Source organism: Rousettus aegyptiacus, unplaced genomic scaffold (genome assembly GCF_014176215.1).
Source record: "Rousettus aegyptiacus isolate mRouAeg1 unplaced genomic scaffold, mRouAeg1.p scaffold_m13_p_9, whole genome shotgun sequence".
Classification (NCBI taxonomy): Eukaryota; Metazoa; Chordata; class Mammalia; order Chiroptera; family Pteropodidae; genus Rousettus; species Rousettus aegyptiacus.
In genome coordinates this window covers 52,530,802-52,539,967 of record NW_023416312.1, presented here as the reverse complement: position 1 = coordinate 52,539,967, position 9,166 = coordinate 52,530,802, and positions in this window count along the sequence as shown.

Genomic DNA, 9,166 nt, shown 5'->3' with positions numbered 1-9,166 from the left:
CTTTTTTTCCTTACTGAGTCTAGCCAGCGGTTTGTCAGTTTTATTAACCTTCTCAGAGAACCAGCTCTTTGTTGCATTTATTTTTTTTTTCTATTGTTTTTGTTTTCAATTTCATTTATTTCTACTCTAATTTTGATTATTTCTTTCCTCCTGTTGACTTTAGGCTTCATTTATTCTTTCTCTTCTAGTTTTTTTTTTTTTTTAAGATGAAGCATTAGGTTGTTTATTTGGGCTCATTCTTGTGTTTGGAGATAGGCCTCTAATGATATGAACTTATCTCTTATGGCTTCTTTTGCTGTGTTCCAAAAGTTTTGATGTGTTGTACTATCATTATCATTCATTTCTATGTATCTCTTAATCTTTCTTTCTATTTCTTCTCTGAGACAGTAATTCTTCAGTAGCATGTTGTTTAATCTCCATGTATTTGTGGTTCTTCCTGCTTTCTTTTTATAGTTGATCTCTAGTTTCAAAGCATTATGATCAGAAAATTTGGTTGATATGTCTTCAACCCTCTTATATTTGTTAAGGCTATCTCTGCGTCCAAGTATGTGGTTAATCCTTGAGAATATTTCCCACGTGCTCTAGAGAAGAATGTATAAGCAGATTTTCTGGGATAGAAGGCTCTGTAAATATCAATTATGTCCAATTGTTCGAATGTGTCATTTTAGGATGTTATTTCCTTATTGATTTTCTGTTTGGATGATCTGTTGATATCTAACAGTGGAGTATTTAGGTCCCTTACTACAATAGTGTTTTTGGTCTGTTTCTCCATTTAGTTCTGTTACTAATTGCTTTACATATTTGGGGGCTCCCTGATTGGGAGCATAGATATTAAGAAGTGTTATGCCTTCCTGGTGCATGATTCCCTTTATCATTATGTGGTGTTCCTCTGTATCTTCTTTATCTTTTTTATTTTGTTGTCTATTTTGTCTGATATTAGTACTGCTACTCCCGTTTTTCTCTGAATGCCATTTGCTTGAAATATCATTTTCCACCCTTTCACTTCGAGTCTATATTTGTCTTTGGAGCTGAGATGTGTCCCCTGGAGGCAGCATATGGTTGGATTTTGTTTTTTAATCCATTCTGCAACTCTGTGCCTTTTTATTGGTGAGTTCTGTCCCTTTACATTTATGGTAACTATTGAAATATGAAACCTTCTTATAACCATTTTATCTTTTGCTTTCTAGTAGTTCGGTGTTTCCATTGCTTTCTTATCCTTGTGTTTTTTTTTTTTTCTTTATTATGGTTAGGCTTTGTGGGCTTTCCCTTAGGTTCTTATTGTTTTATATTATATTGTGACAGCTTGACCCTGCCCCGACTCTTTCTGATCGAACAAGTTTGTTCCTTACTGCCCTCCACCCCTTCAAGGTCTCTGCAGGTAACATGTTTTCTCATAGCTACCTCTCCTACTTCAAGGACTCTTCGGCTAACACCAGTTCTTTCATAGCTTGCCAATTAATTAATATTCTTCCTTATCTCTGTAGTTGTGTAGGGATGACAAGACTGCATAAAACTGCCTGTTATGTTGCAATAGAGGCTCAGCTTTTAAATAGGAATTTGCTTAGCTGATGCCAGCATCAATAAATGATGCTTCCTGCTTAAAGCCTGTTTTTAGTCTCTCTATTCGAGATCCCTGCAACTGAATCTTTGCTTTGCGGTACCATTACAAATATGTAAAGGATTGTTACATAAATACAGTTGCCCATTTTCTTCTGTGTGTGCCTTATCTCCATTCCCCTTTGCGAATTTGGATCTGCGAATCCTCTTTTTTAGTCATCATTGTCTCCATTTGTCCCAATGTATGCCGAACATTCATTATTATCTTGCTATAGTAATTCTCTTATCGTTTAAGCTTGTAACGCCCCGTTCTTAGTAAGGATTTCAATCTTCTGCTTCTATTTGTCTGATAGTCACTTTACTCCTAATTATGATTTTTTAAAATCATTTCGTTTTAGGTGAGCTGATCCTTTCAGTATTTCCTGTAGTACAGGCCTCATAGTAGAGAATTCCCTCAGTTTTTGTATGTCTGGAAAGGTCTTTATTTCTCCTCCATATCTAAAGGAGAACTTAGCTGGATATATTATTCCAGGCTGGTAGTTCTTTTCACTTAATAGTTTGATATTTGATTCCATGCCTTTCTGGCTTGTAAGGTTTGTACTGATAAGACTGACGACAATCTAATGGATTTTCCTTTGTAAGTTATTATTTTCTTTTCCCTGGCTGCCCTGAGAATTCTGTTTTTGTTGTTGATTTTTGATAATTTTAACACAATGTATCTTGGAGAAGGCCTTTTGAGTTGAGATAATTGGGTGTTCTGTTAACTTCTTGAATTCCAAGCTCCAGCTCATTCCACAGGTTTGGGAAATTCTCATCAACTATTTGTTTCAAAATGCTTTCTAATCCCTGCTCTTTTTTCTCCCTTTCAAGAATGCCCATTATTCTGATGTTTCTTCTCCTGACGGTATCAGCTAGTTCTTGTATTTCTCTTTCATTATTTTTCATTCTTTGGTTTATCTCTTCTTCATTCCAATTCATTTTTAGATTTCCGTCTTCGATATCACTGATCCTTTCCTCTGTTTGTTCGACTCTATTTCCCAAGCTTGCTATTTCATTTTTCATCTATTGCAATGTGCTCTTTATTTCCAAATTTATATTTTTTGGAGGTTTTCAATCTCCTTGCTAAAGAACTCATTCTGCTCATCTAGTTGTTTTTCTTTTGTTTGTTTTGTTTTGTTTTTCCTGAAATTGTTGATATGACTCGTTTCAGAACTCACTGAGTATTTTCAGAAGCACCATCCTGAATTCTCTGTCATTTAAGTTGCATATTTCTATGTCTGTAAACTTATTTTCTGTAGATTTTTCTCTTTCTTTCTGAGATGACTTGTCACCTTGGTTGTTCATGGTGTTTAATGGACTATTTCTCCGCCTGGGCATTAATGGAAGTGCATTCTGCTTTTCGTCCAGAAAGCTTTATTTTATAATGGTCTTTCTTTAGCCTATTGCAAAGAAAGCATTTTTCATTTGGTTCCAGTATGTGGCATCTAAGCCTCTTGGATACCTGCTTTATATAAAGCCTTATTAATGCCTTTTTTTTTCTTATGGATGTCTAATCACGCTCACTATCCTAATTTCAGTCACTGTCAATGTTAGCAACAGTTTTGGTAGCTTTTGCTCAGATTCCCCTGGGCCTCCTTGATGTTTGGTCTCGACGGATATGAGGAAGAGGCCCTCTGGTTTGGGGGTTGAAGGCTACAGCTCAGTCTTGGTTTTGCAACTGTGGCTGGTATTGTTGTTTCTAGGTAAGAGATCTAGAGACATCTCTCACTCTGCCATGTTTCTCCAATCTCTCAAGAAATTCATTTTTGACCTTAAAGCTAATTAACAAATGTTTTAAGACTTAGTGGAGTTATGAAAAAATTACATAATTTTCCCTCAAGGAGATATTCCTTTAGTTTGACTTTGGCCTACCCAAAAAATCTCTGGGATATGATGCTAACAGTAGAATTTGTGTTCCTATATGAAAAACAAGTGAAACGATCAGAAAATACTTCTTATGGGAGAAGAATTCTGGTTAGGTCTTTAAAGTGGAAAGGGACATAAATTCAAGCAGAAAAGAAAGGATTCCACATTTAAAAAATAGCTAGAAGTAGACAGAAATAGAGAATGGTTTGACAGGGTAGAACAGAGTAGAGCAATGTTTAGGGCTTCATAAGAACTTAGATATATGGTTGCAGATGTGTAAAGATAAAGAAGAGATTAAGAATTCTGAAATCAGAGCCTAGGAGTATTCCTGCATATACTAATGCAAAGTTAAACCATTCCAGCATTAAATTACAAAAGACCTTGAGTTGTACTTACTGAAACTTTGAGACACTTTCAAATTTCCTAAATGTATAGAGCAACTGAAACCATCTTTATCACTAAAGCCAGATAATACACGAATTCAGAACGTGAATGTGAAATGGTGAGATAATCTTTGCCCCTTTCTCCAAACTATAGAACTCAGAGGGCCTAATTCAATGCAGGTCTGAACAACAGTATTGATAGGGCCCATTTACAAAGCCAACTTCATTCGCCCACATCCGTATCTATCTGCCAACTGTTTCTTTTCAGAGTGTTTTGTTTTGTTTTGTTTTTCATTTTAGAAATCTTATGTAGAAGTTAGAAACTCTTTTTACTCTAAGGGGAAGTGAGTGTAGTGTTTTGTTATTTACCTTCTTGGCCAGAACAATTACTAGGTTCAGTGATACAAAGAAAGAGAGATAGGCCTTTGATCTTGAGTGAAAAGTTTAAAAATATATAGTTGAACAGTGGGTGTTTAGAAAATATAAAACATTTTATGTATTGTAGACCAGAAGACTAGAATATTCAATGATCTGCTGCTGGACAGGAGGACAGTCCAGAAGCACAAGCAAAATATATTATAATCCACAGGAAATGTCAAGGCAAAAGAGAAGAAAAGAGGACCAATTGCAGACATTTTACTGCTAAGAGTTTTTAAGTTAAGCCTCATGTGAAAGAGTTGTGCAGCTGTTACCCTATTGCTGAAGTTGCCTCAGTCTCCAGGGAAGGGTTTTGGTATAGTTTTCTTTGCAATAGTAAATTAGAATAATTGAATGGAGTTGGTGCAGGGGAGATATAGGGCTTTTTCTTCTGCAAGAGTAGTTTGAAAACCAAGAAAATTGAGAACTACTGTTGTGGATATAGCATACAGATATAAATTCTACTTTTCTATTTTTATCCAGGTTTCTACCATTATGGGGAATTATCTAAGGGGTAGTTTCTGCCAATTCTATTTTTTAATGAAATAGCTTATTTATGTATATTATACAAATTATAAAATTCACCCATTTTATGTGTGCAACTTAATGAATATTAGTATGTTTATAATGCTGTGCATCTATCACCAAGTCTAATTTTAGGAAATGTCCATCGTCATCCCAAAAAATTTTGTGCTCATTTATAATCACTCCCCATTTTCTTGCCAATTCTTATGTTTTGATCAGAAACTAAGCTTTTCTATGAGGCACATGAACCAAACGTGAGCCAGTCTTTTCTCATTTTTTGTTATTGCAAAGCAGTTCTCCAAGTCTTTTATAAGACAGTATAAATCAGGGGCTCCACAGACAGTATTTATATACCTGAATACATACTATAGAAGATGTAGCTGTGTGTAATAGGGAAAGAGGAATTGGGGAGACAGCATCATTCATTGTGGTGAATCAGGGAACGATATTGTTTTTCTTTTCCTTCTAGTTAGTCTGGGTGTCTCATAATAAGTCATATTTTTTACATGAGTTTCACCACTATATCATGTGGAAAAAATGAAGATAACATATGCATGTACTGCTTGCTACAGAACAGGATGAACTGAAAACAGAAGTAGATGTTAGTCTCCTAGCATATAAATGCACATTTTTAGGTTCTGCTGTGAATTAATAACATACAGAACATTCTGCCCTCTATCCAATCCACTGACCCAGTCAAGATATCCCCTCTTTTATATGGGTTCTTGATAAGCAGCCAAATTACTCTGCAGCTTATCTTCTTTGGGTTTGATTTTCCTAAGAGAATGTTTTCCTCAGCTGAAATATATATTTTTTCTTTTTGGTAGCATCTGCAGAATCTCAATAAGCCTTGTTTGGTGTGCATATCAGAAAACCATGATATCTATCCAAAAATCAGTCTTTGAGATGGATACATATACTGACCTTCAATTAGACTCCAGGTTAAGACAACATAAGAAATCAATAGCTTATTTTCTCTCCCTCTTTTTTTCCTGCTCATATTTTGAGATTTTTTAAGATGAAGAGTCATAACAATAAAGGTAAACATCTCTATTGAACATCCAGTGAGATAGATTACCTTGGGCTCAAGGGGGTCATGCTTTGACCTAATCATAGTAAACCTACCAAACGAGGTATTTTATTGTATGCTCATTCCCACTATACACAATGTCTACTCCCCTGTTGGAATCAAAGATCATTTCCCCTTGCACACCTTACCGCATCCTCCATCCTCTATCCCCTAGACTCTTTGCAATAAGTTTTACAAAGAAGATGTTAGACAACTGGAACTCTGATCATAGGAGAATAAACCTATGGCATTAAAGCATGTTGTTCAATTTTATCACTTTTTGCGGGTGCCAAAATTTATATCACCTCCCACAGGGAAAGGAAAAAATTCTGATTCTTTTAAAAAATGTCCATGAAGAAGCTTATTGGAATAAAATTGTAGTGCTGCAATAAATAAACAAATCATGCCATACACAATTTTCCTTCATCATCTACCAATTTCCCTCCTAGTTTCTTTCAGTTATTTTGTCAACTAAATTCCTGTAGGCAAGCTAATAGACAATGGAATTCATAACAGAAACATATGCTATGGATGCTGAGAATAATTAGGAAAAAGCAAGTAAATTCTGAATGAAAGCTTCTAATTTGTCACTTTCTCCTCACTAGTAAGTGATAAAGCCAAGACTTTATTTATTCTTACAGCACGTGGGGTTATTTAACATGGCTGACACAAGGCAAATTGGAAATTAAAAGAAAATGAGGCAGCCATTATGTGTATATGTTTATATGTTGGCTCTTCTAATTAATACCAAGACAACACAATGACTTAATGGAGAAATAATATGAAAATTGTAGCTCTTGATGTACACTCTATATAATCTTCTTAGAATAATAGCTACAATTTGTCAAATTCTATATATTCCAGGCAATGTGCTAAGGGTTTTAGATTTTCATGTATTAACTCGCCTTAGCTTCACTATTTAAAATAGATAATGTTAGTATTCCTATTTTAAAGATGATGACACTAAGGCGCAGAGTTGCTAAGTAAATCGATCAAGGTCAGCACAATTAGTGGTAGAGGTGAAATGTGAATCCAAGTAGTGTGGCCCAGATACTGCACTTTTAACCACTACAATATACTTCCCCTTGGACTATGAGAATAAAATAAGCTACACATTTCAAGTACACCACAATTTCCATGGTAGTAATTTAGACTTCTAAGGCATAATTTAATAGTTTAAGCAATAAGCAACTAGTTTTGCCAGATTCTTTCCACATCTAATCGTTTCCTTATAGGAAGTCAGACTTCAGGAGATAAATTAACAGTTTTGGCCATTAAGATACCATTTAATTTACTGCTGAAGTAATGTGGCAATGCATTAAAGGTGCCCTTGAATGCAGTGTGAGAAATATAAGACTCTAAAATAGTGTATATAACCCCCAAGCAAAAGTCATCACTATAAGGGCTTCTTTGTCAAATTCTCACAGAGTATTAACTTTCTATTATGTACAAGACACTTTCTTAAGCACTGTTGTAATTGAAATTAGTTAATTTGGTCATGACAGGAGAAAACTTATCTGGTATCTCCTTACTGGAAAAATTCAGAAATAGCTGCAATACAAATAACGTTATGATTAGGGACTTGAATTGGCCTATGGACTTTGAAATGTTTCATATTCCTTTTAATGAACTCTATTCTAGCACCAAAAATCTAATGTGTCATTTATTCTCCAACTCATTTAAGGCAGCAACTCTCATAAAAGGAGACATCAACTGTTTTCATTGCTTTCACTTCTTGTCTGTCTTGCATGGATGTGCTTATCTTTAAATGTATTCTTCGGGATGTGGTTAAGATTATATTCCCAAAGTGGGTTGCATTAATGTCACTTACCTCCTCAAAAGCCATTATTACTTTCAGGTCTTACTCGAATCATTATTTCCGTAATGAACTGAAAATTCCTAAGCATGATTTTTAAAGTCTCTGCTGCTCTGGTCCCAAACTATTCACCTAACTTCTCTTACTATTTACACTTTATTTAGTCTCATGCTCTGCCCTAGTGGCTCCAGAATACTTGACATGTTCCAAATATATTGTTATATTTTTCCACTCTTGCTTCTTTACTCATACGCTATGAGGGAGCACTTAAGGACAGAGGTTCTATGGCGAGAATGCCTCGTTTTGAGTTTCAGCTCTAAAACTTACCAGTGATGTGGTCTTGGGCAAGTTGTTTAATCTTTCTGATTTTTTATGTAAAACATTTTCCTCACATGTAAGGTGAATAATGATAGTAGGACTAAATGAGCTAAAAACATGAAGTGTATGGAAAAATTCTTGACAGATAGTGAGTGTTCAATAATCTTACATTTTATTGTTGATTTTGTTATTTTTATTTGTTATTTTATTTATATATTTATATTTTATTTATACATATCATTATTATTACTATAGCCCACAATATTTTCCTGCCAACGTCACCTATTGATATTCTATGTTCCTGTCAAGGATCAGCTCAAATACTACCTCCTTTGGAATTTTCATCATTGTTATTAAACAATACCTCGGTATTTTGAGGTTAGTTATATACTGGCTTCTTCACCTCCAAAAAATTACAATCTTTGTTGCGTAAAATGTATTATCTGGCATGTAGTAGGTGATTAATAAGTATATATTGATTTGGTCAGAAAAATCTTGCAAGACTCCATGCTTAAGAGTTCCTTTAAATGACTCTGTAGCTGAGAACCATAATACTAATAGTAAATTTTTGCCTCAGGTTTTCCTACATTCATGTTGAAAAGCTCAGTGGAAGGGATATTATGTCATTTAACCTAGATGGCTTTTCCCCACTCCTTTTCAATCATCTACCCCGTATGCCACAAACTGACTGCCAATTCAAACATATGCTATGCAGGCATAGTTTTCTCATCGCCCAGATTAGATAAGATATGCCCATATACTATATGACGATTTGTTCTGAGTCTGCTTTCTAATGGTAGTGCCTGCACAGTCATAATGGATTTCATTTGTTGTATACTTATTCAGAAACAATTATGCCTAGAGTCCTTTGAAATGCTTGGGGTGGTGGGTTTCAAATAATTCCTACCTATCCCACCAAGGAGCTAATTTACCAAGATCTCATTTAAGACATTAGTCTTCAGTCTCTACTTTTCTTTAATATAAGGAATAGTTAAAAGTTGACAAGTTAGTAGATGTTAGAGATTTTATAGGACATTAAAGATGTAGGAATGAAACATGCTCCAAAAAAGTGAATTCAGCTCTTTAGGACACTCTTCAGTGGATCACTAAGGCTAAAAACCTCTCCCTGATACTGAACAGATGAGATAGATAATGTGGTTAACTGAACGATTTTGT